Source organism: Misgurnus anguillicaudatus, chromosome 2 (assembly GCF_027580225.2).
Source record: "Misgurnus anguillicaudatus chromosome 2, ASM2758022v2, whole genome shotgun sequence".
NCBI classification, from domain to species: domain Eukaryota; kingdom Metazoa; phylum Chordata; class Actinopteri; order Cypriniformes; family Cobitidae; genus Misgurnus; species Misgurnus anguillicaudatus.
In genome coordinates this window covers 4,907,547-4,922,328 of record NC_073338.2, presented here as the reverse complement: position 1 = coordinate 4,922,328, position 14,782 = coordinate 4,907,547, and the positions used below count along the sequence as shown (strand labels likewise).

Below are 14,782 nucleotides of genomic sequence, written 5' to 3'. Positions count from 1 at the left end.
CTTGGCATGATGCCAACATTCTGCATCAGTGTGGCCTCCTAGGCTAGGGACGGTAGGTGGAGTCGCGCCCGGGGCACGTGTAAGCAGAGTGGCGCAGCGGAAGCGTGCTGGGCCCATAACCCAGAGGTCGATGGATCGAAACCATCCTCTGCTAGGTGACCTTTAGTTAAAAGCCTGCATGGCTCCGAGAAAACGCTGACAAGACATTACGTCGTTTCACAATGAGTCCTCATCTTTGCAAAGGCGGCTGTGCTTTTTTCCTAATTACAAGCCTATTTAAGACACCTGGAGCCTCATTTATAAAGCGCGCGTACGCACAGATTTGATCGTAAAGTGTGCGTCCCCAAAATCCACGGCAAAGGCCATATTTATTAAAACTGTCTTTGACGTGGAAAAGTGCCTAGCGCCATGTCAGGGTCTGAGCAGACGCACGCGCTTTTGCTTGTCCGATCGCTGTAGGTTTTTGGAAATATAAGCCATTTTTGCTGCTCTAAAAGGATTTAAACACTGACAGGCGCTCTTTTATATGTCAGTGGCATTAATTAGGCATCGATTAAAATTCCGCAACTGTTCAGCTGCGCACAATTTCAAGCTCATTTGCGATTTATAGATTTCACGTCTGAAAGTGAGGCGTACGCGTGCTTTCTATGGGTACATTCGTTTTCATGAATCACACGTGCGCGCTTTTGAGAAAGGGGCCTGATCATCAATGCCATGGATGTGGGACATTTCTAGGAGAGAGTCTGAAATTGGCACATTCAGATCCACCCATTGCCAAAGTGATGTTAATGAAAGAATTTATTCAGAGCATGTTGTGGGAAATGAGATTCCTTCCTAGGAGAAACTTTGAAATTGGCCCTTTCAGATATTCCAACTGATGAAAGTGCTTACATTTGAAAACTTGTTGTGAATGAGTCTTGCACCAAGGCATCCAGAGGGAGAACTATGATAGTTTCAATGCCTCGCCAAAAACCTTTTGTCAGAAGTGGGATTTGAACCCACGCCTCCATTGGGAGACCAGAAACCTCACAAACTGAGAAGGTCGAACAGCCTTGAGTCTGGCGCCTTAGACCGCTCGGCCATTCTGACACGGTGCTAACGGCCCAAGGCAGATGTTACCGTGTCCAAAGTCATGTCAGTTCTCTGTTCTCCCAACATGTCATGCAATCCATTGTAGCATGTCTGTGTATGTTGATGGTCCAACAGAACATGGTCCGTGTGCGTGACCCCCAAGCCCCAGTGGCCTAATGGATAAGGCACTGGCCTCCTAAGCCAGGGATTGTGGGTTCGAGTCCCATCTGGGGTGCGCTTCAGCAGAGTGGCGCAGCGGAAGCGTGCTGGGCCCATAACCCAGAGGTCGATGGATCGAAACCATCCTCTGCTAAGAGCCCTTTTCTCGAAGGCTTGCATGGCTCCGGCTCTGAGGAAAGGCTGGCAGGACGTTATGCCGTTTCACCGCGATTGGAAAGGCAGTTGTACTATATTTCTTTATTACAAGTTGATTCAAGACACCTGAATCCTTGGCATGGTGCCAACGTTCTTCATCAGAGTGGCCTGCTATGCCAGGGACTGTAGGTTGAGTCGTGCCCGGGCTGCGTTCGAGCAGAGTGGCGCAGCGGAAGCGTGCTGGGCCCATAACCCAGAGGTCGATGGATCGAAACCATCCTCTGCTAGGTGTCCTTTAATTAAAAGCCTGCATGGCTCCGGCTCTGAGAAAACGCTGACAAAACATTACGTCGTTTCACCACGAGTCCTCGTCTTTGGAAAGGCAGCTGTACCTTGTTTCTTAATTACGAGTTTATTCAAGACACCTGAATCCTTGGCATGATGCCAACATTCTGCATCAGTGTGGCCTCCTAGGCTAGGGACGGTAGGTGGAGTCGCGCCCGGGGCACGTGTAAGCAGAGTGGCGCAGCGGAAGCGTGCTGGGCCCATAACCCAGAGGTCGATGGATCGAAACCATCCTCTGCTAGGTGACCTTTAGTTAAAAGCCTGCATGGCTCCGAGAAAACGCTGACAAGACATTACGTCGTTTCACAATGAGTCCTCATCTTTGCAAAGGCGGCTGTGCTTTTTTCCTAATTACAAGCCTATTTAAGACACCTGGAGCCTCATTTATAAAGCGCGCGTACGCACAGATTTGATCGTAAAGTGTGCGTCCCCAAAATCCACGGCAAAGGCCATATTTATTAAAACTGTCTTTGACGTGGAAAAGTGCCTAGCGCCATGTCAGGGTCTGAGCAGACGCACGCGCTTTTGCTTGTCCGATCGCTGTAGGTTTTTGGAAATATAAGCCATTTTTGCTGCTCTAAAAGGATTTAAACACTGACAGGCGCTCTTTTATATGTCAGTGGCATTAATTAGGCATCGATTAAAATTCCGCAACTGTTCAGCTGCGCACAATTTCAAGCTCATTTGCGATTTATAGATTTCACGTCTGAAAGTGAGGCGTACGCGTGCTTTCTATGGGTACATTCGTTTTCATGAATCACACGTGCGCGCTTTTGAGAAAGGGGCCTGATCATCAATGCCATGGATGTGGGACATTTCTAGGAGAGAGTCTGAAATTGGCACATTCAGATCCACCCATTGCCAAAGTGATGTTAATGAAAGAATTTATTCAGAGCATGTTGTGGGAAATGAGATTCCTTCCTAGGAGAAACTTTGAAATTGGCCCTTTCAGATATTCCAACTGATGACAGTGCTTACATTTGAAAACTTGTTGTGAATGAGTCTTGCACCAAGGCATCCAGAGGGAGAACTATGATAGTTTCAATGCCTCGCCAAAAACCTTTTGTCAGAAGTGGGATTTGAACCCACGCCTCCATTGGGAGACCAGAAACCTCACAAACTGAGAAGGTCGAACACCCTTGAGTCTGGCGCCTTAGACCGCTCGGCCATTCTGACACGGTGCTAACGGCTCAAGGCAGATGTTACCGTGTCCAAAGTCATGTCAGTTCTCTGTTCTCCCAACATGTCATGCAATCCATTGTAGCATGTCTGTGTATGTTGATGGTCCAACAGAACATGGTCCGTGTGCGTGACCCCCAAGCCCCAGTGGCCTAATGGATAAGGCACTGGCCTCCTAAGCCAGGGATTGTGGGTTCGAGTCCCATCTGGGGTGCGATTCAGCAGAGTGGCGCAGCGGAAGCGTGCTGGGCCCATAACCCAGAGGTCGATGGATCGAAACCATCCTCTGCTAAGAGCCCTTTTCTCGAAGGCTTGCATGGCTCCGGCTCTGAGGAAAGGCTGGCAGGACGTTATGCCGTTTCACCGCGATTGGAGAGGCAGTTGTACCATATTTCTTTATTACAAGTTGATTCAAGACACCTGAATCCTTGGCATGGTGCCAACGTTCTTCATCAGAGTGGCCTGCTATGCCAGGGACTGTAGGTTGAGTCGTGCCCGGGCTGCGTTCGAGCAGAGTGGCGCAGCGGAAGCGTGCTGGGCCCATAACCCAGAGGTCGATGGATCGAAACCATCCTCTGCTAGGTGTCCTTTAATTAAAAGCCTGCATGGCTCCGGCTCTGAGAAAACGCTGACAAAACATTACGTCGTTTCACCACGAGTCCTCGTCTTTGGAAAGGCAGCTGTACCTTGTTTCTTAATTACGAGTTTATTCAAGACACCTGAATCCTTGGCATGATGCCAACATTCTGCATCAGTGTGGCCTCCTAGGCTAGGGACGGTAGGTGGAGTCGCGCCCGGGGCACGTGTAAGCAGAGTGGCGCAGCGGAAGCGTGCTGGGCCCATAACCCAGAGGTCGATGGATCGAAACCATCCTCTGCTAGGTGACCTTTAGTTAAAAGCCTGCATGGCTCCGAGAAAACGCTGACAAGACATTACGTCGTTTCACAATGAGTCCTCATCTTTGCAAAGGCGGCTGTGCTTTTTTCCTAATTACAAGCCTATTTAAGACACCTGGAGCCTCATTTATAAAGCGCGCGTACGCACAGATTTGATCGTAAAGTGTGCGTCCCCAAAATCCACGGCAAAGGCCATATTTATTAAAACTGTCTTTGACGTGGAAAAGTGCCTAGCGCCATGTCAGGGTCTGAGCAGACGCACGCGCTTTTGCTTGTCCGATCGCTGTAGGTTTTTGGAAATATAAGCCATTTTTGCTGCTCTAAAAGGATTTAAACACTGACAGGCGCTCTTTTATATGTCAGTGGCATTAATTAGGCATCGATTAAAATTCCGCAACTGTTCAGCTGCGCACAATTTCAAGCTCATTTGCGATTTATAGATTTCACGTCTGAAAGTGAGGCGTACGCGTGCTTTCTATGGGTACATTCGTTTTCATGAATCACACGTGCGCGCTTTTGAGAAAGGGGCCTGATCATCAATGCCATGGATGTGGGACATTTCTAGGAGAGAGTCTGAAATTGGCACATTCAGATCCACCCATTGCCAAAGTGATGTTAATGAAAGAATTTATTCAGAGCATGTTGTGGGAAATGAGATTCCTTCCTAGGAGAAACTTTGAAATTGGCCCTTTCAGATATTCCAACTGATGAAAGTGCTTACATTTGAAAACTTGTTGTGAATGAGTCTTGCACCAAGGCATCCAGAGGGAGAACTATGATAGTTTCAATGCCTCGCCAAAAACCTTTTGTCAGAAGTGGGATTTGAACCCACGCCTCCATTGGGAGACCAGAAACCTCACAAACTGAGAAGGTCGAACAGCCTTGAGTCTGGCGCCTTAGACCGCTCGGCCATTCTGACACGGTGCTAACGGCCCAAGGCAGATGTTACCGTGTCCAAAGTCATGTCAGTTCTCTGTTCTCCCAACATGTCATGCAATCCATTGTAGCATGTCTGTGTATGTTGATGGTCCAACAGAACATGGTCCGTGTGCGTGACCCCCAAGCCCCAGTGGCCTAATGGATAAGGCACTGGCCTCCTAAGCCAGGGATTGTGGGTTCGAGTCCCATCTGGGGTGCGCTTCAGCAGAGTGGCGCAGCGGAAGCGTGCTGGGCCCATAACCCAGAGGTCGATGGATCGAAACCATCCTCTGCTAAGAGCCCTTTTCTCGAAGGCTTGCATGGCTCCGGCTCTGAGGAAAGGCTGGCAGGACGTTATGCCGTTTCACCGCGATTGGAAAGGCAGTTGTACTATATTTCTTTATTACAAGTTGATTCAAGACACCTGAATCCTTGGCATGGTGCCAACGTTCTTCATCAGAGTGGCCTGCTATGCCAGGGACTGTAGGTTGAGTCGTGCCCGGGCTGCGTTCGAGCAGAGTGGCGCAGCGGAAGCGTGCTGGGCCCATAACCCAGAGGTCGATGGATCGAAACCATCCTCTGCTAGGTGTCCTTTAATTAAAAGCCTGCATGGCTCCGGCTCTGAGAAAACGCTGACAAAACATTACGTCGTTTCACCACGAGTCCTCGTCTTTGGAAAGGCAGCTGTACCTTGTTTCTTAATTACGAGTTTATTCAAGACACCTGAATCCTTGGCATGATGCCAACATTCTGCATCAGTGTGGCCTCCTAGGCTAGGGACGGTAGGTGGAGTCGCGCCCGGGGCACGTGTAAGCAGAGTGGCGCAGCGGAAGCGTGCTGGGCCCATAACCCAGAGGTCGATGGATCGAAACCATCCTCTGCTAGGTGACCTTTAGTTAAAAGCCTGCATGGCTCCGAGAAAACGCTGACAAGACATTACGTCGTTTCACAATGAGTCCTCATCTTTGCAAAGGCGGCTGTGCTTTTTTCCTAATTACAAGCCTATTTAAGACACCTGGAGCCTCATTTATAAAGCGCGCGTACGCACAGATTTGATCGTAAAGTGTGCGTCCCCAAAATCCACGGCAAAGGCCATATTTATTAAAACTGTCTTTGACGTGGAAAAGTGCCTAGCGCCATGTCAGGGTCTGAGCAGACGCACGCGCTTTTGCTTGTCCGATCGCTGTAGGTTTTTGGAAATATAAGCCATTTTTGCTGCTCTAAAAGGATTTAAACACTGACAGGCGCTCTTTTATATGTCAGTGGCATTAATTAGGCATCGATTAAAATTCCGCAACTGTTCAGCTGCGCACAATTTCAAGCTCATTTGCGATTTATAGATTTCACGTCTGAAAGTGAGGCGTACGCGTGCTTTCTATGGGTACATTCGTTTTCATGAATCACACGTGCGCGCTTTTGAGAAAGGGGCCTGATCATCAATGCCATGGATGTGGGACATTTCTAGGAGAGAGTCTGAAATTGGCACATTCAGATCCACCCATTGCCAAAGTGATGTTAATGAAAGAATTTATTCAGAGCATGTTGTGGGAAATGAGATTCCTTCCTAGGAGAAACTTTGAAATTGGCCCTTTCAGATATTCCAACTGATGACAGTGCTTACATTTGAAAACTTGTTGTGAATGAGTCTTGCACCAAGGCATCCAGAGGGAGAACTATGATAGTTTCAATGCCTCGCCAAAAACCTTTTGTCAGAAGTGGGATTTGAACCCACGCCTCCATTGGGAGACCAGAAACCTCACAAACTGAGAAGGTCGAACACCCTTGAGTCTGGCGCCTTAGACCGCTCGGCCATTCTGACACGGTGCTAACGGCCCAAGGCAGATGTTACCGTGTCCAAAGTCATGTCAGTTCTCTGTTCTCCCAACATGTCATGCAATCCATTGTAGCATGTCTGTGTATGTTGATGGTCCAACAGAACATGGTCCGTGTGCGTGACCCCCAAGCCCCAGTGGCCTAATGGATAAGGCACTGGCCTCCTAAGCCAGGGATTGTGGGTTCGAGTCCCATCTGGGGTGCGATTCAGCAGAGTGGCGCAGCGGAAGCGTGCTGGGCCCATAACCCAGAGGTCGATGGATCGAAACCATCCTCTGCTAAGAGCCCTTTTCTCGAAGGCTTGCATGGCTCCGGCTCTGAGGAAAGGCTGGCATGACGTTATGCCATTTCACCGCGATTGGAGAGGCAGTTGTACTATATTTCTTTATTACAAGTTGATTCAAGACACCTGAATCCTTGGCATGGTGCCAACGTTCTTCATCAGAGTGGCCTGCTATGCCAGGGACTGTAGGTTGAGTCGTGCCCGGGCTGCGTTCGAGCAGAGTGGCGCAGCGGAAGCGTGCTGGGCCCATAACCCAGAGGTCGATGGATCGAAACCATCCTCTGCTAGGTGTCCTTTAATTAAAAGCCTGCATGGCTCCGGCTCTGAGAAAACGCTGACAAAACATTACGTCGTTTCACCACGAGTCCTCGTCTTTGGAAAGGCAGCTGTACCTTGTTTCTTAATTACGAGTTTATTCAAGACACCTGAATCCTTGGCATGATGCCAACATTCTGCATCAGTGTGGCCTCCTAGGCTAGGGACGGTAGGTGGAGTCGCGCCCGGGGCACGTGTAAGCAGAGTGGCGCAGCGGAAGCGTGCTGGGCCCATAACCCAGAGGTCGATGGATCGAAACCATCCTCTGCTAGGTGACCTTTAGTTAAAAGCCTGCATGGCTCCGAGAAAACGCTGACAAGACATTACGTCGTTTCACAATGAGTCCTCATCTTTGCTAAGGCGGCTGTGCTTTTTTCCTAATTACAAGCCTATTTAAGACACCTGGAGCCTCATTTATAAAGCGCGCGTACGCACAGATTTGATCGTAAAGTGTGCGTCCCCAAAATCCACGGCAAAGGCCATATTTATTAAAACTGTCTTTGACGTGGAAAAGTGCCTAGCGCCATGTCAGGGTCTGAGCAGACGCACGCGCTTTTGCTTGTCCGATCGCTGTAGGTTTTTGGAAATATAAGCCATTTTTGCTGCTCTAAAAGGATTTAAACACTGACAGGCGCTCTTTTATATGTCAGTGGCATTAATTAGGCATCGATTAAAATTCCGCAACTGTTCAGCTGCGCACAATTTCAAGCTCATTTGCGATTTATAGATTTCACGTCTGAAAGTGAGGCGTACGCGTGCTTTCTATGGGTACATTCGTTTTCATGAATCACACGTGCGCGCTTTTGAGAAAGGGGCCTGATCATCAATGCCATGGATGTGGGACATTTCTAGGAGAGAGTCTGAAATTGGCACATTCAGATCCACCCATTGCCAAAGTGATGTTAATGAAAGAATTTATTCAGAGCATGTTGTGGGAAATGAGATTCCTTCCTAGGAGAAACTTTGAAATTGGCCCTTTCAGATATTCCAACTGATGACAGTGCTTACATTTGAAAACTTGTTGTGAATGAGTCTTGCACCAAGGCATCCAGAGGGAGAACTATGATAGTTTCAATGCCTCGCCAAAAACCTTTTGTCAGAAGTGGGATTTGAACCCACGCCTCCATTGGGAGACCAGAAACCTCACAAACTGAGAAGGTCGAACAGCCTTGAGTCTGGCGCCTTAGACCGCTCGGCCATTCTGACACGGTGCTGACGGCCCAAGGCAGATGTTACCGTGTCCAAAGTCATGTCAGTTCTCTGTTCTCCCAACATGTCATGCAATCCATTGTAGCATGTCTGTGTATGTTGATGGTCCAACAGAACATGGTCCGTGTGCGTGACCCCCAAGCCCCAGTGGCCTAATGGATAAGGCACTGGCCTCCTAAGCCAGGGATTGTGGGTTCGAGTCCCATCTGGGGTGCGATTCAGCAGAGTGGCGCAGCGGAAGCGTGCTGGGCCCATAACCCAGAGGTCGATGGATCGAAACCATCCTCTGCTAAGAGCCCTTTTCTCGAAGGCTTGCATGGCTCCGGCTCTGAGGAAAGGCTGGCAGGACGTTATGCCGTTTCACCGCGATTGGAGAGGCAGTTGTACCATATTTCTTTATTACAAGTTGATTCAAGACACCTGAATCCTTGGCATGGTGCCAACGTTCTTCATCAGAGTGGCCTGCTATGCCAGGGACTGTAGGTTGAGTCGTGCCCGGGCTGCGTTCGAGCAGAGTGGCGCAGCGGAAGCGTGCTGGGCCCATAACCCAGAAGTCGATGGATCGAAACCATCCTCTGCTAGGTGTCCTTTAATTAAAAGCCTGCATGGCTCCGGCTCTGAGAAAACGCTGACAAAACATTACGTCGTTTCACCACGAGTCCTCGTCTTTGGAAAGGCAGCTGTACCTTGTTTCTTAATTACGAGTTTATTCAAGACACCTGAATCCTTGGCATGATGCCAACATTCTGCATCAGTGTGGCCTCCTAGGCTAGGGACGGTAGGTGGAGTCGCGCCCGGGGCACGTGTAAGCAGAGTGGCGCAGCGGAAGCGTGCTGGGCCCATAACCCAGAGGTCGATGGATCGAAACCATCCTCTGCTAGGTGACCTTTAGTTAAAAGCCTGCATGGCTCCGAGAAAACGCTGACAAGACATTACGTCGTTTCACAATGAGTCCTCATCTTTGCTAAGGCGGCTGTGCTTTTTTCCTAATTACAAGCCTATTTAAGACACCTGGAGCCTCATTTATAAAGCGCGCGTACGCACAGATTTGATCGTAAAGTGTGCGTCCCCAAAATCCACGGCAAAGGCCATATTTATTAAAACTGTCTTTGACGTGGAAAAGTGCCTAGCGCCATGTCAGGGTCTGAGCAGACGCACGCGCTTTTGCTTGTCCGATCGCTGTAGGTTTTTGGAAATATAAGCCATTTTTGCTGCTCTAAAAGGATTTAAACACTGACAGGCGCTCTTTTATATGTCAGTGGCATTAATTAGGCATCGATTAAAATTCCGCAACTGTTCAGCTGCGCACAATTTCAAGCTGATTTGCGATTTATAGATTTCACGTCTGAAAGTGAGGCGTACGCGTGCTTTCTATGGGTACATTCGTTTTCATGAATCACACGTGCGCGCTTTTGAGAAAGGGGCCTGATCATCAATGCCATGGATGTGGGACATTTCTAGGAGAGAGTCTGAAATTGGCACATTCAGATCCACCCATTGCCAAAGTGATGTTAATGAAAGAATTTATTCAGAGCATGTTGTGGGAAATGAGATTCCTTCCTAGGAGAAACTTTGAAATTGGCCCTTTCAGATATTCCAACTGATGACAGTGCTTACATTTGAAAACTTGTTGTGAATGAGTCTTGCACCAAGGCATCCAGAGGGAGAACTATGATAGTTTCAATGCCTCGCCAAAAACCTTTTGTCAGAAGTGGGATTTGAACCCACGCCTCCATTGGGAGACCAGAAACCTCACAAACTGAGAAGGTCGAACACCCTTGAGTCTGGCGCCTTAGACCGCTCGGCCATTCTGACACGGTGCTAACGGCCCAAGGCAGATGTTACCGTGTCCAAAGTCATGTCAGTTCTCTGTTCTCCCAACATGTCATGCAATCCATTGTAGCATGTCTGTGTATGTTGATGGTCCAACAGAACATGGTCCGTGTGCGTGACCCCCAAGCCCCAGTGGCCTAATGGATAAGGCACTGGCCTCCTAAGCCAGGGATTGTGGGTTCGAGTCCCATCTGGGGTGCGCTTCAGCAGAGTGGCGCAGCGGAAGCGTGCTGGGCCCATAACCCAGAGGTCGATGGATCGAAACCATCCTCTGCTAAGAGCCCTTTTCTCGAAGGCTTGCATGGCTCCGGCTCTGAGGAAAGGCTGGCAGGACGTTATGCCGTTTCACCGCGATTGGAAAGGCAGTTGTACTATATTTCTTTATTACAAGTTGATTCAAGACACCTGAATCCTTGGCATGGTGCCAACGTTCTTCATCAGAGTGGCCTGCTATGCCAGGGACTGTAGGTTGAGTCGTGCCCGGGCTGCGTTCGAGCAGAGTGGCGCAGCGGAAGCGTGCTCGGCCCATAACCCAGAGGTCGATGGATCGAAACCATCCTCTGCTAGGTGTCCTTTAATTAAAAGCCTGCATGGCTCCGGCTCTGAGAAAACGCTGACAAAACATTACGTCGTTTCACCACGAGTCCTCGTCTTTGGAAAGGCAGCTGTACCTTGTTTCTTAATTACGAGTTTATTCAAGACACCTGAATCCTTGGCATGATGCCAACATTCTGCATCAGTGTGGCCTCCTAGGCTAGGGACGGTAGGTGGAGTCGCGCCCGGGGCACGTGTAAGCAGAGTGGCGCAGCGGAAGCGTGCTGGGCCCATAACCCAGAGGTCGATGGATCGAAACCATCCTCTGCTAGGTGACCTTTAGTTAAAAGCCTGCATGGCTCCGAGAAAACGCTGACAAGACATTACGTCGTTTCACAATGAGTCCTCATCTTTGCAAAGGCGGCTGTGCTTTTTTCCTAAATACAAGCCTATTTAAGACACCTGGAGCCTCATTTATAAAGCGCGCGTACGCACAGATTTGATCGTAAAGTGTGCGTCCCCAAAATCCACGGCAAAGGCCATATTTATTAAAACTGTCTTTGACGTGGAAAAGTGCCTAGCGCCATGTCAGGGTCTGAGCAGACGCACGCGCTTTTGCTTGTCCGATCGCTGTAGGTTTTTGGAAATATAAGCCATTTTTGCTGCTCTAAAAGGATTTAAACACTGACAGGCGCTCTTTTATATGTCAGTGGCATTAATTAGGCATCGATTAAAAATCCGCAACTGTTCAGCTGCGCACAATTTCAAGCTCATTTGCGATTTATAGATTTCACGTCTGAAAGTGAGGCGTACGCGTGCTTTCTATGGGTACATTCGTTTTCATGAATCACACGTGCGCGCTTTTGAGAAAGGGGCCTGATCATCAATGCCATGGATGTGGGACATTTCTAGGAGAGAGTCTGAAATTGGCACATTCAGATCCACCCATTGCCAAAGTGATGTTAATGAAAGAATTTATTCAGAGCATGTTGTGGGAAATGAGATTCCTTCCTAGGAGAAACTTTGAAATTGGCCCTTTCAGATATTCCAACTGATGAAAGTGCTTACATTTGAAAACTTGTTGTGAATGAGTCTTGCACCAAGGCATCCAGAGGGAGAACTATGATAGTTTCAATGCCTCGCCAAAAACCTTTTGTCAGAAGTGGGATTTGAACCCACGCCTCCATTGGGAGACCAGAAACCTCACAAACTGAGAAGGTCGAACACCCTTGAGTCTGGCGCCTTAGACCGCTCGGCCATTCTGACACGGTGCTGACGGCCCAAGGCAGATGTTACCGTGTCCAAAGTCATGTCAGTTCTCTGTTCTCCCAACATGTCATGCAATCCATTGTAGCATGTCTGTGTATGTTGATGGTCCAACAGAACATGGTCCGTGAGCGTGACCCCCAAGCCCCAGTGGCCTAATGGATAAGGCACTGGCCTCCTAAGCCAGGGATTGTGGGTTCGAGTCCCATCTGGGGTGCGCTTCAGCAGAGTGGCGCAGCGGAAGCGTGCTGGGCCCATAACCCAGAGGTCGATGGATCGAAACCATCCTCTGCTAAGAGCCCTTTTCTCGAAGGCTTGCATGGCTCCGGCTCTGAGGAAAGGCTGGCAGGACGTTATGCCGTTTCACCGCGATTGGAAAGGCAGTTGTACTATATTTCTTTATTACAAGTTGATTCAAGACACCTGAATCCTTGGCATGGTGCCAACGTTCTTCATCAGAGTGGCCTGCTATGCCAGGGACTGTAGGTTGAGTCGTGCCCGGGCTGCGTTCGAGCAGAGTGGCGCAGCGGAAGCGTGCTGGGCCCATAACCCAGAGGTCGATGGATCGAAACCATCCTCTGCTAGGTGTCCTTTAATTAAAAGCCTGCCTGGCTCCGGCTCTGAGAAAACGCTGACAAAACATTACGTCGTTTCACCACGAGTCCTCGTCTTTGGAAAGGCAGCTGTACCTTGTTTCTTAATTACGAGTTTATTCAAGACACCTGAATCCTTGGCATGATGCCAACATTCTGCATCAGTGTGGCCTCCTAGGCTAGGGACGGTAGGTGGAGTCGCTCCCGGGGCACGTGTAAGCAGAGTGGCGCAGCGGAAGCGTGCTGGGCCCATAACCCAGAGGTCGATGGATCGAAACCATCCTCTGCTAGGAGACGTTTAGTTAAAAGCCTGCATGGCTCCGAGAAAACGCTGACAAGACATTACGTCGTTTCACAATGAGTCCTCATCTTTGCAAAGGCGGCTGTGCTTTTTTCCTAATTACAAGCCTATTCAAGACACCTGGAGCCTCATTTATAAAGCGCGCGTACGCACAGATTTGATCGTAAAGTGTGCGTCCCCAAAATCCACGGCAAAGGCCATATTTATTAAAACTGTCTTTGACGTGGAAAAGTGCCTAGCGCCATGTCAGGGTCTGAGCAGACGCACGCGCTTTTGCTTGTCCGATCGCTGTAGGTTTTTGGAAATATAAGCCATTTTTGCTGCTCTAAAAGGATTTAAACACTGACAGGCGCTCTTTTATATGTCAGTGGCATTAATTAGGCATCGATTAAAATTCCGCAACTGTTCAGCTGCGCACAATTTCAAGCTCATTTGCGATTTATAGATTTCACGTCTGAAAGTGAGGCGTACGCGTGCTTTCTATGGGTACATTCGTTTTCATGAATCACACGTGCGCGCTTTTGAGAAAGGGGCCTGATCATCAATGCCATGGATGTGGGACATTTCTAGGAGAGAGTCTGAAATTGGCACATTCAGATCCACCCATTGCCAAAGTGATGTTAATGAAAGAATTTATTCAGAGCATGTTGTGGGAAATGAGATTCCTTCCTAGGAGAAACTTTGAAATTGGCCCTTTCAGATATTCCAACTGATGAAAGTGCTTACATTTGAAAACTTGTTGTGAATGAGTCTTGCACCAAGGCATCCAGAGGGAGAACTATGATAGTTTCAATGCCTCGCCAAAAACCTTTTGTCAGAAGTGGGATTTGAACCCACGCCTCCATTGGGAGACCAGAAACCTCACAAACTGAGAAGGTCGAACACCCTTGAGTCTGGCGCCTTAGACCGCTCGGCCATTCTGACACGGTGCTTACGACCCAAGGCAGATGTTACCGTGTCCAAAGTCATGTCAGTTCTCTGTTCTCCCAACATGTCATGCAATCCATTGTAGCATGTCTGTGTATGTTGATGGTCCAACAGAACATGGTCCGTGTGCGTGACCCCCAAGCCTCAGTGGCCTAATGGATAAGGCACTGGCCTCCTAAGCCAGGGATTGTGGGTTCGAGTCCCATCTGGGGTGCGCTTCAGCAGAGTGGCGCAGCGGAAGCGTGCTGGGCCCATAACCCAGAGGTCGATGGATCGAAACCATCCTCTGCTAAGAGCCCTTTTCTCGAAGGCTTGCATGGCTCCGGCTCTGAGGAAAGGCTGGCAGGACGTTATGCCGTTTCACCGCGATTGGAAAGGCAGTTGTACTATATTTCTTTATTACAAGTTGATTCAAGACACCTGAATCCTTGGCATGGTGCCAACGTTCTTCATCAGAGTGGCCTGCTATGCCAGGGACTGTAGGTTGAGTCGTGCCCGGGCTGCGTTCGAGCAGAGTGGCGCAGCGGAAGCGTGCTGGGCCCATAACCCAGAGGTCGATGGATCGAAACCATCCTCTGCTAGGTGTCCTTTAATTAAAAGCCTGCATGGCTCCGGCTCTGAGAAAACGCTGACAAAACATTACGTCGTTTCACCACGAGTCCTCGTCTTTGGAAAGGCAGCTGTACCTTGTTTCTTAATTACGAGTTTATTCAAGACACCTGAATCCTTGGCATGATGCCAACATTCTGCATCAGTGTGGCCTCCTAGGCTAGGGACGGTAGGTGGAGTCGCTCCCGGGGCACGTGTAAGCAGAGTGGCGCAGCGGAAGCGTGCTGGGCCCATAACCCAGAGGTCGATGGATCGAAACCATCCTCTGCTAGGAGACGTTTAGTTAAAAGCCTGCATGGCTCCGAGAAAACGCTGACAAGACATTACGTCGTTTCACAATGAGTCCTCATCTTTG

At 49.2% G+C, this 14,782-nt stretch overlaps 16 non-coding genes across 16 annotated transcripts; 8 read left to right on the top strand and 8 right to left on the bottom strand.

The window, feature by feature from the left end:
- Positions 1-977: 977 nt before the first annotated feature.
- Positions 978-1,089, bottom strand: trnal-caa (transfer RNA leucine (anticodon CAA)). Its single transcript has 2 exons — positions 1,052-1,089; positions 978-1,023 (listed from the first exon to the last, which is right to left on the bottom strand). It is a non-coding gene; the product is annotated as a tRNA-Leu (tRNA).
- Positions 1,090-1,233: 144 nt separating this feature from the next.
- Positions 1,234-1,306, top strand: trnar-ccu (transfer RNA arginine (anticodon CCU)). The gene has a single exon. It is a non-coding gene; the product is annotated as a tRNA-Arg (tRNA).
- A 1,489-nt stretch (positions 1,307-2,795) lies between these two features.
- On the bottom strand, positions 2,796-2,907 carry trnal-caa (transfer RNA leucine (anticodon CAA)). The gene is made up of 2 exons: positions 2,870-2,907; positions 2,796-2,841 (listed from the first exon to the last, which is right to left on the bottom strand). It is a non-coding gene; the product is annotated as a tRNA-Leu (tRNA).
- Positions 2,908-3,051: 144 nt separating this feature from the next.
- trnar-ccu (transfer RNA arginine (anticodon CCU)) lies at positions 3,052-3,124 on the top strand. The gene has a single exon. It is a non-coding gene; the product is annotated as a tRNA-Arg (tRNA).
- Positions 3,125-4,613: 1,489 nt separating this feature from the next.
- On the bottom strand, positions 4,614-4,725 carry trnal-caa (transfer RNA leucine (anticodon CAA)). The gene is made up of 2 exons: positions 4,688-4,725; positions 4,614-4,659 (listed from the first exon to the last, which is right to left on the bottom strand). It is a non-coding gene; the product is annotated as a tRNA-Leu (tRNA).
- A 144-nt stretch (positions 4,726-4,869) lies between these two features.
- On the top strand, positions 4,870-4,942 carry trnar-ccu (transfer RNA arginine (anticodon CCU)). Its single transcript has one exon. It is a non-coding gene; the product is annotated as a tRNA-Arg (tRNA).
- A 1,489-nt stretch (positions 4,943-6,431) lies between these two features.
- On the bottom strand, positions 6,432-6,543 carry trnal-caa (transfer RNA leucine (anticodon CAA)). Its single transcript has 2 exons — positions 6,506-6,543; positions 6,432-6,477 (listed from the first exon to the last, which is right to left on the bottom strand). It is a non-coding gene; the product is annotated as a tRNA-Leu (tRNA).
- Positions 6,544-6,687: 144 nt separating this feature from the next.
- trnar-ccu (transfer RNA arginine (anticodon CCU)) lies at positions 6,688-6,760 on the top strand. The gene has a single exon. It is a non-coding gene; the product is annotated as a tRNA-Arg (tRNA).
- A 1,489-nt stretch (positions 6,761-8,249) lies between these two features.
- trnal-caa (transfer RNA leucine (anticodon CAA)) lies at positions 8,250-8,361 on the bottom strand. The gene is made up of 2 exons: positions 8,324-8,361; positions 8,250-8,295 (listed from the first exon to the last, which is right to left on the bottom strand). It is a non-coding gene; the product is annotated as a tRNA-Leu (tRNA).
- Positions 8,362-8,505: 144 nt separating this feature from the next.
- Positions 8,506-8,578, top strand: trnar-ccu (transfer RNA arginine (anticodon CCU)). The gene has a single exon. It is a non-coding gene; the product is annotated as a tRNA-Arg (tRNA).
- Positions 8,579-10,067: 1,489 nt separating this feature from the next.
- trnal-caa (transfer RNA leucine (anticodon CAA)) lies at positions 10,068-10,179 on the bottom strand. Its single transcript has 2 exons — positions 10,142-10,179; positions 10,068-10,113 (listed from the first exon to the last, which is right to left on the bottom strand). It is a non-coding gene; the product is annotated as a tRNA-Leu (tRNA).
- A 144-nt stretch (positions 10,180-10,323) lies between these two features.
- Positions 10,324-10,396, top strand: trnar-ccu (transfer RNA arginine (anticodon CCU)). Its single transcript has one exon. It is a non-coding gene; the product is annotated as a tRNA-Arg (tRNA).
- A 1,489-nt stretch (positions 10,397-11,885) lies between these two features.
- trnal-caa (transfer RNA leucine (anticodon CAA)) lies at positions 11,886-11,997 on the bottom strand. The gene is made up of 2 exons: positions 11,960-11,997; positions 11,886-11,931 (listed from the first exon to the last, which is right to left on the bottom strand). It is a non-coding gene; the product is annotated as a tRNA-Leu (tRNA).
- Positions 11,998-12,141: 144 nt separating this feature from the next.
- trnar-ccu (transfer RNA arginine (anticodon CCU)) lies at positions 12,142-12,214 on the top strand. The gene has a single exon. It is a non-coding gene; the product is annotated as a tRNA-Arg (tRNA).
- A 1,489-nt stretch (positions 12,215-13,703) lies between these two features.
- Positions 13,704-13,815, bottom strand: trnal-caa (transfer RNA leucine (anticodon CAA)). The gene is made up of 2 exons: positions 13,778-13,815; positions 13,704-13,749 (listed from the first exon to the last, which is right to left on the bottom strand). It is a non-coding gene; the product is annotated as a tRNA-Leu (tRNA).
- A 144-nt stretch (positions 13,816-13,959) lies between these two features.
- Positions 13,960-14,032, top strand: trnar-ccu (transfer RNA arginine (anticodon CCU)). Its single transcript has one exon. It is a non-coding gene; the product is annotated as a tRNA-Arg (tRNA).
- The last annotated feature ends 750 nt before the right edge of the window (positions 14,033-14,782 follow it).